We start from the raw sequence: 12782 nt of genomic DNA, 5'->3' as shown, positions 1-12782 counted from the left end.
GTGGGGCTCGAACCCACGAACTGTGAGATCACGACCTGAGCTGAAACCAAGAGTCAGATGTTTAACCAACTGAGCCACCCGGGCATCCCCAAAAATCCCATTTAAACAGCATCTAAAATATAAAATGCTTAGGGATAAATTTGAACAAAGATGAAAAGATGTGTAAGAACTGTACATTGAAAACTAGAAAACATTGCTGATGGAAATTAAAGGCCTTCATAGATGGAGAGGTACATTATGATCATGGATCAGAAAACTTAAAAGCATTAAGGTGTCATTTGTACCCAAATTGATCTATAGCTCTAACGCAATCCCAATCAAAATCCAGCAAGCTTTTGGTAGAAATTTACGGCTGATTATTTATGTATGTATGTATGTATGTATTTATTTATTTATTATTTTAAATAGGCTCCACGCCCAATGTGGGGCTTGAACTCATGATATGAGATCAAGAGTTGCATGCCCTACTGAGTGAGTCAGTCAGGCACCCTAGAAATTTATAGCTGATTTTTAAAAATTTATACTGAAATGCAAAGGACCTCAAATAGCTAAAAACAACTTTGAAAAGAAAAACATAGTTGGAGAACTTATGCTACCTGTGGAGGATGGATTCTAAGATGGTCCCATGATCCCCACTTCCTGGTGTTCAGATCTTTGTATAATCCCCTACCCTTGAGCGTGAACAAGGCCTATGGCTTGCTTCAAACCAACAGAACACAGTGACAGGATGTCATTTTATGATTACATTAAGTTACATAAGACTCATCTTGCTAGCCAACTCACTCTAAAGTGACTCTCTCTCTCTATCTCCACCCCCCTTCCCACTGCTTTTAAACATGTTGGGGAGACACAGGTGGCAAAGAGTTGTGAAGGGCCTCTGGAGCCTCTAGGTGGCCTCCAGCTGCTAGCCAACAAAAAAATGGGAGCTCTTGGTTATACAGCCGCAATGAACTGAATGATGCACACAAGCTGGAAAGTAGATTTTTTCCTAGTCAAGCTTCTAGATGAGAATCCAGGCCTGGCCTACATTTTGATTGCACCCTGTGAGATGCTAAGCAGAGGATCTAGCTAAGCTCTGCCTGGACTCCTGACTCACAGAGACTGTGCCATAATAAATATGTGTTATTTTAAGCCTCTAAATTTGTGACAATTCTTTTTTTTTTTTTTTAACGTTTATTTATTTTTGAGACAGAGAGAGACAGAGCATGAACGGGGGAGGGACAGAGAGAGAGGGAGACACAGAATCGGAAGCAGGCTCCAGGCTCTGAGCTGTCAGCACAGAGCCCGACGCGGGGCTCAAACTCACGGACTGCGAGATCGTGACCTGAGCTGAAGTCGGACGCTTAACCGACTGAGCCACCCAGGCGCCCCTAAATTTGTGACAATTCTTATGCAACAATAGATAACTAGTACAATACCTGATCTCAAGACTTATTATAAAGTTACAATAATCAACAGTGTGGTATTGGCATAAAGATAGACAGATAGATATATGAAACAGAATGGAGTCCAGAAATAGACCCATACATATGGCCAATTGATTTTCAACACAAGTGCCAGGACAATGTAATGAGGGCAATCTTTTCGATAACTGTATAGGCTTGTGAAAAGAAAAGAAAAAAAAAAGAACTTTGACTTTACTTCTCACTATATACAACAAATAGCTCATAATGGATAGATAATAGACCTAAATGTAAGAGCTAAAAACTTCTAAAACTATAAAACTTCCAGAAGAAAACATGGAAGAAAACCTTAAATGCCCTTGTATTTGGCAAAGATTTATTTTATTTTATTTTTTTAAGTTTTTTTTAAAAACATTTATTCATTTTTGAGAGTGAGAGAGGCAGAGGGTGAGCCGGGGAGGGGCAGAGAGAGAGACACACACACAGAATCTGAAGCAGGCTCCAGGCTCCGAGCTGTCAGCACAGAGCCCAACGCGGGGCTCAAACCCACGAACCATGAGATCATGACCTGAGCCGAGGTCGGACACTTTACCGACTGAGCCACCCAGGTGCCCGATGATTTTTAAAACATAACACAGGGGCACCTGGGTGGCGCAGTCGGTTAAGCGTCCGACTTCAGCCAGGTCACGATCTCGCGGTCCGTGAGTTCGAGCCCCGCATCAGGCTCTGGGCTGATGGCTCGGAGCCTGGAGCCTGTTTCCGATTCTGTGTCTCCCTCTCTCTCTGCCCCTCCCCCGTTCATGCTCTGTCTCTCTCTGTCCCAAAAATAAATAAAAACGTTGAAAAAAAAAATTTAACAAAAAAACATAACACAAAAGCCATCAATTATAACAGAAAAAAAAAAAAGTCAATAAGTTCGTTTCCATGGAAATTAAAATTTTTTGCTCTTCAAAACATTGTTATGAAAATGAAGGGCAAGGGGCGCCTGGGTGGCTCAGTCGGTTAGGCATCCGGCTTCGGCTCAGGTCATGATCTCATGGTCCATGAGTTCAAGCCCCGCTTCGGGCTCTGTGCTGACAACTCAGAGCCTGGAGCCTGTTTCAGATTCTGTGTCTCCCTCTCTCTCTGCCCCTCCTCTGTTCGTGCTCTGTCTCTCTCTGTCTCAAAAATAAATAAACGTTGGGGCGCCTGGGTGGTGCAGTCGGTTAAGCCTCCGACTTCAGCCAGGTCACGATCTTGCGGTCTGTGAGTTCGAGCCCCGCGTCGGGCTCTGGGCTGATGGCTCGGAGCCTGGAGCCTGTTTCCGATTCTGTGTCTCCCTCTCTCTCTGCCCCTCCCCCGTTCATGCTCTGTCTCTCTGTCCCAAAAATAAAAAAAAATAATAAATAAATAAATAAATAAACGTTAAAAAAAAAAAAAAAAAAAAGAAAATGAAGGGCAAGCCATAATCAAAAGAAAATATATGCAAAGCATGTATCTGCTAAAGGGCTTGTATCTAGAATATATGAGGAATTCTTGCAATTTAACAAGACAGATAACCCGATTTAAAAATGGCTAAAATATCTGAACAGACACTTCAACTGAGAAAATATATAAATGACAAATAAGCACGTGAAAAGATGATAAACATAATTCGTCATTAAGAAAGTGTAAATTGAAACCACAATGAGATACCACCATACTCCCACTGGAAAACTAAAATTAGAAAGACTGAGCACACCAAGTATTTGGGAAGATATGGAGCACCAAAAATCCTCACACACTTCTGGTGAGAGTGTAAAATAATGCAATTGTTTGGAAAACGGTTTGGCTGCTATTTTTTTTTTAATTTTTTTTTAATGTTTATTTATTTTTGAGACAGAGACACGGAGCATGAACAGGGGAGGGGCAGAGAGAGAGGGAGACACAGAATCTGAAACAGGTTCCAGGCTCTGAGCGGTCAGCACAGAGCCCAACGCGGGGCTCGAACTCACGGACTGTGAGATCATGACCTGAGCTGAAGTCGGACGCTTAACCGACCGAGCCACCCAGGCGCCCCAGTTTGGCTGTTTCTTAAAAAGTTCTTTAAGATCTTCTTTAAAAGTTATGCACCTTCTGTGAGACCTAACCATTCCATTCCCAGGTGTTTTCTCAAGTAAATATCCAAAAGACTTGCAGGAAAATATTAATAGCTTTTTATTTGTTCATTTGTTGTTGTTTTTAAATTCCAGGATAATTAATGTACAGTGTTATATTAGTTTCAAGTGTAAATATAGTGATTCAACAATTCTGAACGTTACTCAGTGCTCATCACCGTAAGTGTACTCTTAATCGCCTTCATTTATTTCACCCATTCCCCTGCCCCCCACCTCCCCTTTGGCAACCACCAGTTTTTTTCTCTATATTTAAGAGTCTGGGTTTTTTGTTTGTTTGTTTGTTTATCTCTTTTTTGTCTTCTTAAATTCCACATATGACTGAAATCATATGGTATTGTCTTTCTCTGGCTTATTTCACTCAGCATTATACCCTCCAGATCCATCCATGTTGCTGCAAATGGCAAGATTTCATTCTTTTTTACAGCTGAGTAATATTCGTGTGTGTGTGTGTGTGTGTGTGTGTGTGCGCGCGCGCGCACCCCACATCCTCTTTATCCATTCATCTATGGATGAACTCTTGGGTTGCTTCCATAATTAGGCTATTGTAAATAACGCTGCAATAAACATAGGGGTGCATATATTTTTTTGAATTAGTGTTTTTGTCATAGCTGTTTTGTTTCTAAGGACCTAAAGCTGAAAACAACCCAAATGCCCATCAACATGTGAATGAATAAACAAATGGTCATATGTCTATATAATGGAAGACTCTGCGGCATTAAAAGTAAGGAATATTGATACAACATGGATGAATTATAAAACAATTACGGTATGTGAAAGAAACAACCAAAAAAAAAAGAATTTATCTTGGTTATATAAAATAGTAGAAAAACTAAAACCTACGGCACAGAGAAACAGATCAGTGTTTGGGGTGGCAGGGAGGCCAAGAAGAACCAGAGGCAGGATTATAAATGCGCGGGAGCAGACTTTTGAAGGGAATGGATATGTTCCTCTGTGTCTTGATTGTGGTGACAGATTCACCACATGTATTTTATTCAAACCTCACTGGATTGCACACTTCCAATATATGCAGTTTATTGAATATCAGTTGAACAGGGTGAGGTGTGGGTAAGCAAGAACACGCTTTCAGGAGACCTCAGTGGCGGGAATTAGGGACGGGGGCGGAGCTAGGCCGCGCACGCTCAGTCCTCCTTTCATGCTCACCAATCAGATCCCTGTTGGGCGACCTGGTGCCCTGCGGCGGTGTGCATTAGCGAGAGGACGCCATGGCGCGCGGCAGCTTGGCGAAGCGCGGGCTGCGAGCTTGCTTGAGGCCTGCTCGAAACTCGGTGGCTTTTTATCATGAGGGCCCACGGGAGCCATTGAAGGACTCAAACCAGGCAAGTGGTATAACCCATGTTCAGTTTGAACTAATATGTTGAAGCTGTGTGGAAAATGGGCTCGAGAGTGGGGAACGACCCGTCGGGAGGTTGTGGTAATTTTTCCCTCTCGCTGTTGGTCTCCCCCATTCAACCGTGAATTCTGGACGAAAAGGACGGTTTCGCATTTGTCGCCAACGTGACCCCTACATGCATCCCGGCCCCGTGGCTGGTGGTCACTGAATTTCTGTGGAAGGGGTTGAGTCGTCCACGGTCACACAGCTCCCCAGAGCCAGGATTCAGAAGTAGCGCTTTTTGACTCCCGGCCTTGAGGCCTTTCTTGCCAAGCGTGATGAACATCTAGACAACATTCGATTTTCATTTGGGGATTCGTGTAGTCGGTGCAACGATTTTGCCAGCCGTGAAATGCCCATTGTAAATTATGAGGGGTTTCCGAGACTCTGTGGAGGGGTGGGCGTGTTTTGAAAATTACACAAGAGGGGCGCCTGGGGCCTGGGTGGCTCAGTCGGTTGAATGGCCGACTTCGGCTCAGGTCACGATCTCGCGGTCCGTGAGTTCGAGCCCCGCGTCGGGCTCTGTGCTGACAGCTCGGAGCCTGGAGGCTGCTTCAGATTCTGTGTCTCCCTCTCTCTCTGCCCCTCCCCTGTTCATGCTCTCTCTCTGTCTCAAAAATAAATAAACGTTAAAATAAATAAATAAATAAATAAATATTACACAAGATAAATAAATAAATAAATAAATAAATAAATAAATAAATAAATATTACACAAGATTGACACAGCAGGATTGAATCAGACTAGGGCACCTGCCTTTTCGAGGCACTGCATTTGGCGCTGAATGTGTCAATGAGGACATTGTCACTGTTGTCTTTCTTGTACAACAGACAGCGAAATTGTCACTGCTGTCCTGTACAACAAAGAAATAACAAAAAGGGGTGCCAAGTGCCCTGAGAGCAAGTTCTAAGCTCTTTTTTTTTCCCCCTGAAATTTTACCATCATGTGCTCTTGTTCGGGTTTTTTTTGTTGTTTTGTTTTTTTCCTTTGGGTGTACTAAGCACAGAATGGCCCCTTTGTGGGAATTTGTGTCCTTTAGTTCTGAGAAAGTATTTTGTATTAGATTTTGGATGATTTCTTCTCCATTTTTTTCTCCTCTTTCCTAAACTGGATCTTTTATTGTTCGGATGTGGGACCTAATGACTGGCTCCTCTAATTTTCTTAAAAATTTCACTTTTGTTTTCCGACTCTCTTTTCTGTTGTTGTTGCTGTTGTTCTACTTTCTGGGATAATTTTCCCTTTTCTTTAATGTATGAATTTAAAGTTTTTGCTATATTTACATTTTCTCTAAATTGTTCCCATTAGAATCTCCTTGTAGTTTGATCACTGCAGTATCTTTTATCTTTCTGAGAGTATAAAATGCAATTGGGAGGGTAGTTTTCTTGCATTCCCTTTGTGTGATCTCTATTTCCTTTGAGTTGTGTTTACTGTTTGCTTTGTTCTCTGACTTTCATGTTGAGGAACTTCGAATAATAGTATTAGCTACCATTTATTGAGTACTTTAGTGTTATGGGCAAATCTTTAAGCTCTTACAAATATTAATTTATTTAATCCTCATAACAACTAATGAAGTGGATGTCACTACCCTCAATTTATGAATGCTAAAGTGAAGGAAATGAGAGCATGCATAGCTTTTTAAATAAAAGTAACACAGCTTGTAAGTGGTGAAGATATTTATCAAGGCAGTCTAGGGCATGTGTTCTTTTTTTTTTTTCTTTATATTTAATTTACATGCAAGTTAGCATATAGTGCATTAATGATTTCAGGAGTAGAATCCAGTGATTCATCCCCTACATATAACACCTATATAACATCCTAACAAGTGTCCTCCTTTTTTAAAAAAAGGTTTTTTTTAACGTTTATTTTTGAAGGAGAGGGAGACAGAGCGTGAGCAGGAGGGGGGCAGAGAGAGAGGGAGACACAGAATCTGAAGCAGGCTCCAGGCTCTGCGCTATCAGCACAGAGCCTGATGCAGGGCTTGAACTCACGAGCTGTGAGATCATGACCTGAGCTGAAGTCAGATACTTAACGGACTGAGCCACCCAGGTGCCTCCTAACACGTGTTTTCCTTAATACCCCTTGCCCATTTGGCCCTTCCCCCCACCCACAGCCCCTCCAACAACCCTCAGTTTGTTCTCTTATATTTTGTCCCCCTCCCTGTTTTTATATTATTTTTGCTTCCCTTCTCTTAGGTTCATCTGTTTTGTATCTTAAATTCCACATATGAGTGAAGTCATATGATATCTGTCTTTCTCTGACTGACTTATTTCACTTAGCATAATACCTAGTTCCATCCACATTGTTGCAAATGGCAGGATTTAATTCTTTTTGATTGATAAGTAATACTCTATTGTATAAATATACCACATCTTCTTTATCCATTCATCTATCATTGGACATTTGGGCTCTTTCCATACTTTGGCTATTGTCAATAGCTTAGCTATAAACATTGGGGTGCATGTGCTAGGGCATGTGTTCTTAAACCACTATTGTATACTGCCTCATATTTAAGAGTGAGACTTGGGTTCTGGTTATTGATAGTGGGTTACATAACCACATTAACCTGTTTCCTCAATTACCCCCACAAAAACAATAATAAGTGGATTTTTTTAAAAAGGTACAAAGTCATAAGGACATGGAATAGAGGAGAGGAGAAAACAGGAACAAATTTTTGGAAGTTAGAAATCCTGTGCATCAGTGGTAGCTGACTTTGCACATCCTAGAAAGCTATATCCTAAAGTGATGTGGGAGAAAACCAAAAGGCAAACCAGTTTAACCTGCAGACCACCTTCTTTCTGTCTCCCAGCCTCTTTCTCACACAGACACAGACACCCACAGGTTAGGAATTGGAGGAACCAAAAACCTGTTGGTCTGGAGATAAAGGTGGGGCTTAAAAAGGGAAGATAGGTTGAAAGAATGGTAAAAATCTGCCCAGATCTTTTTCCACTTTACAGCAGTCAGCTGACTGCTCATCTGGGCTATATCTAACCTCAAAGAAGTCTGAAGGTTTATTCTATGGGGAGGATAAAACACAATCTTAGTCTGGGAGATATTAAGTATAATTGAGGTAAGAAGTATCGCACTGAATATAGGCAGTGAGTGAATGTATACACATTAAGCTGAGCCACTGCTCTAAACGTTTTATATGTAGTAAACAATTTAATTCTCCCAACATCTGTATAGAGGTGGGTATTGTTTTTCCTAGATTTACAGATGAGAAAACTGAGGCACAGTGAAACTAAATTAGTTGTCTAAGATCACACAGATAATTACAAAAGAATATTTTATAATGTATGTATGGTATAAAGAAAAATGCTATAGTGAACACCTATTACCATTTAGTTTATCACAAAAAAGAAAAAGAGAGGGAGAATATTACTTAGACCTTTTTTCTTGCCTTGTACTATTTTATTTTGTTCTTTTTTTTTAATGTTTATTTTTGAGAGAGAGGAGAGAGAGTACAAGCAAGGGAAGGGCAGAGAGAGAAAGAGAGAGAGAGAGAGAGAGAGAGAGAGAGAGAGAGAGAATCTGAAGCAGGCTCCAGGCTCCAACCTGTCAGCTCGGAGCCTGATGCAAGGCTCAGACCCACAAACTGAGATCATGACCTGAGCTGAAGATGGACACTTAATCAACTGAGCCACCCAAGTGCCCCCCTCTTTTATTTTGTTCTTAACTTTAACTTTTGAAATGTGTTCCTTCAAAATCCAGTCCTATTTTTTCCTCTCTTGGATGTAACTACTACCTTGAAATTTGGGTCTACCATTCCCTTGCTTTTCCATGTTGTTTAATACATATAATTTTGTTCTTTTATTAATGTTTTTTCATATTTATTTATTTTGAGAGAGAGTGAGAGCAGGGGTGAGGGCAGAGAGAGAGAGAGTGGGAGAGAGAGAATCCCCAGCAGGCTCTGAGTTATCAACACAGAGCCTGAGTTGGGGCTCAATCTTATGAACTGTGAGATCATGACCTGAGGCAAAATCAAGAGTCAGGTACTTAACTGACTGAGCCACCCAGGCACCCCACATATAAAACTGTTTTGCATATCTAAAACATATTTTTAAATTTTATTTATTTATTTTGAAAGAGAGAGGCAGGATGGGGGAGAGAGAAGAGAGAGAATCTCAAGCACTGATAGTGCAGAGCCTGATGTGGGGCTCGAACCTATGAACCATGAGATCATGACCTGAGCTGAAACCAAGAGTTGAATGCTTAACTGACTGAACCACCCAGGCATCCCTGAATATTTTTTTTTTAGGCTTATTTATTTATTTTGAGAGAAAGAGTGCATGAGAGGGGCAGATAGAGAGGGAGAGAGAGAGAGAATCCCAAGCAAGCCCCAAACCCGCAGCGTGGAGCCCCTGTGGAGCCGAACATGGGGCTCAAACTCATGAACTATGAGATCATGACCTAAGCCAAAACCAAGAGTTGGATGTTTAAGTGACTGAGCTACCCAGGCATTCCTACTTTTGCATATTTTAAATTTTTACGTAGACTCATACTCTGTGCATTCTCTTGCAGCTTGTTTTGTCACTCAATATTATGTTTCTGAGATTATATATATCCGACTTTATTTATTCTACTATGGTTAGAGTTAGTGTTTTCAGTATTCTGCTGTTATAAACAGTGCTACTAAGAACATTCTTATGCATATCTCTTCTTGGCAAAAGCAGAAGTTTCTCTGGACCAAAATTGCTGGGTTGTAGGGTATGCACATTTTCAGTTTTACGAAATAGTGTGTTGGTTGTACCAATATATACTCACCAAGAGGATCTAAGAGTTCTGATTATTCTACCTCCTTATGTTTTACCCAACTTAGTGGGTAAAATTGATGTCTCACCCTGATTTTACTTTGTATTTTTCTCTTTAAAAATAATGAGGCTGAACTTTTTATATGGTTTTTCATTCTGCATGTTTCCTCTTCTGTGATATGGCTGTTCATGAGTTTTGCCTTTAAAAATATATATCAATTGGGGCGCCTGGGTAGCTCTGTGCTGATAGCAGAGAGCCTGCTTGGGATTCTCTCGCTTTTTCTCTGCCCCTCCCCCGCTTGTGCACATGCACATACATTCTCTCTCAAAATAAACATCAAAAAAAATTAAATAAAATTACAAAAAAATATATAGGGACACCTCAGTTAAACATCTGACTTTGGCTCAGATCCCACATTGGGTGAGCTTGAGACCTGCTTTGGGTAAAAAAAAAAACAAAAACAAAAACATAAGCCCTGCTTTGGGTGAGCCCTGTTTCTCTCTCTCTCCCTCTGCCCCTCGCTCACTTGTGCCCTCTCTCTCTCTCAAAAAAAAGAAAAAAATGTATAATTGTTTTTCATACCGATTTGTAGGAGTTAATATATATTGGCTACTCACAATTTGGTGATTGTATATATTGTAAATATTTGTTTTTGCCATGTCTTCACTTTCTTTATAATCTTTTGATTAAGGTTTTTAAATTTAATTTAGTTGAATTCATAGTCTTTTAAAAAAATGGTTAGTATGTTTTAAAAAAAAATTTTTTTAACATTTATTTATTATTGAGAGACAGAGACAGACAGAGCATGAGCATGGGAGGGGCAGAGAGAGGGGGAGACACAGAATCCAAAGCAGGATCCAGGCTCTGAGCTGTCAGCACAGAGCCCAACGTGGGACTCGAACTCACAAACCCTGGGATCATGACCTGAGCCGAGATCAAGATCGGGCCGTTTACCGACTGAGCCACTCAGGCACCCCAGTTAGTATGTTTTTAGTTATTATTTTGTGCTTAAGAAATTCTTTCTCAAGTTACTTATATTTTTTCCTACATATTTTTCAGAACTTGCTGTTCACAGGAGTTGATTTTTGTGCATAGAGTGACATAAGTCTCCAATTTTTAATTTTTCCATATAGATAATCAGTTGTCTAAGTTCCGTTATTGACACATTTGTCCTTTGGTGATCTGAAATGCCACCTCAGTATTGTGTCCATACGTTCATGAGTCTGTTTCCAGAGTAGAGAGTTATCTAACCCTAAGCCAATTTAACCCTAAGCAACTACCTCACTGTCTTTAGTTCCTGTAGTTGTGTAATAAAACTTGATATCTGATAGGACAGATTCCTCCACCTTATTATTTTTCATCATAAGTGTTTTTCTGTCCTTTGGGACTCTATTCATCTATACACATTTCAAAATAAGCTTTTCAGGTTCTAAAACACAGAGTTACACAGACTTGATGGAACTTTTATTATGATTGCTTTGAATCTGTAGATGAATTTGAGAATAAAATAATGAGGTTTTCTAGGAGCAGAGTTTTTCTCCTCCATTTTTTAGGTCTTTTATTTTATTATTTAAAAACAGTTTTTTTAAATGTTTGTTTTTGAGAGAGACAGAGTGTGAGTGGAGGAGGGGCAGAGAGAGAGGAAGACAGAATCTGAAGTGGGCTCCAGGCTCTGAGCTGTCAGCACAGAGCCCAGCGTGGGGCTCGAACCCATGAACTATGAGATCATGACCTGAGCTGAAGTTGGATGCTTAACTAACTGAACCACCCAGGTGCCCCTTAGGTGTTTTAAAATGTTTGTTCTAAAAAAAAAATAACAAACCGTGTTTTGTTTTGTTTTTTAACTTTTTCAATGTTTATTTATTTTTGAGAGAGAGAGAGAGACAGAGGATGAGCAGGGGAGGGGCAGAGAGAAAGGGAGACACAGAAATTCCAGGCAGGCTCCAGGCTCTAAGCTGCCAGCACAGAGCCTGACGTAGGGCTCAAACCCATGAACCAGGAGATCATGACCTGAGCTGAGGTCAGAGGCTTAACCCACTGAGCCATCCAGGTCCCCCCAGAAACCCTGTTTTTCAATAAAATTTTTGTAATTTCTTTTATACAGGTCTTGTATAGCTTTTGTCAGATTTATTCCTTGGTACCTTCCCCGCCCCCCTTGGTACCTTCTTATTTCTTTTTTTTAAATCTTTTTAAAAACATTTTTTAAAATGCTTATTTATTTTTGAGAGAGAGAGACAGACCATGAGCAGGGGAGGGGAATTAAAAGTGGAATTAAAAGTCAAAGAGTAGAAACATCATTATGACTGTTGATAAATACTGCCAGTTTGCTTTCCAATATATAGTTTCCAATATATCGTATAAAATGCCAGTGTACCAGTTCCATCACCATATCTTGATCATTAAGTAATAAGACTTTTTTTTTTTAGTTTATTTTTGAGAGAGAGAGGGAGAGAGTGTGTGTGCATGGGGGGAGGGGCAGAGAGAGAGGGAGAGAGAGAGAATCCCAAGCAGGCTCCACACTGTCAGCGCAGAGCCTGATGTGGGTCTCAAACTCAGGAACCATGAGATCATGACCTGAGCCGAAGTTGGACACTTAACCGACTGAGCCACCCAGGTGCCCCATAAGATTTTTTAAATTCATGGGTATATAATTATTATTCTGTGTCAACTTTCTTTTAAATATTTTTTAATGTTTATTTTTGAGAGAGAGACAGTGTGTGAGCAGGGGAGGGATAGAGAGAAAGGAAATACAGAATCCGAGGCAGGCTTCAGGCTCCAAGCTGTCACAGAGCTTGACGTGGGGCTTGAATCCATGAACTGTGAGATCATGGCCTGAGCCGAAGTTGGACGCTTAATCAACTGAGCTACCCATGCTCCCCTGTGTTGACTTTCTAATGAATGAATGTTAATTATATAGTTGTACTTGTGGAGGCTGTCTTTTTCCTTGGTGCATTGATACACTGACACTATATTTATTGTAAATATTTTTCCATTGAGCTTCTTTATGGATTAATGAAGGTGAAGGAAGGAAGATAGTAGGAATTAATTCTGCACATGTCCTTTCCACTAATCAACAGCCTGGTAACACCCCCCCAGATAGATTCT

This window comes from Panthera onca, chromosome C1 (assembly GCF_046562875.1).
Source record: "Panthera onca isolate mPanOnc1 chromosome C1, mPanOnc1 haplotype 2, whole genome shotgun sequence".
Lineage (NCBI taxonomy): Eukaryota > Metazoa > Chordata > Mammalia > Carnivora > Felidae > Panthera > Panthera onca.
The sequence above is the reverse complement of the archived record's forward strand: the minus strand, read 5'-3'. Positions refer to the sequence as shown.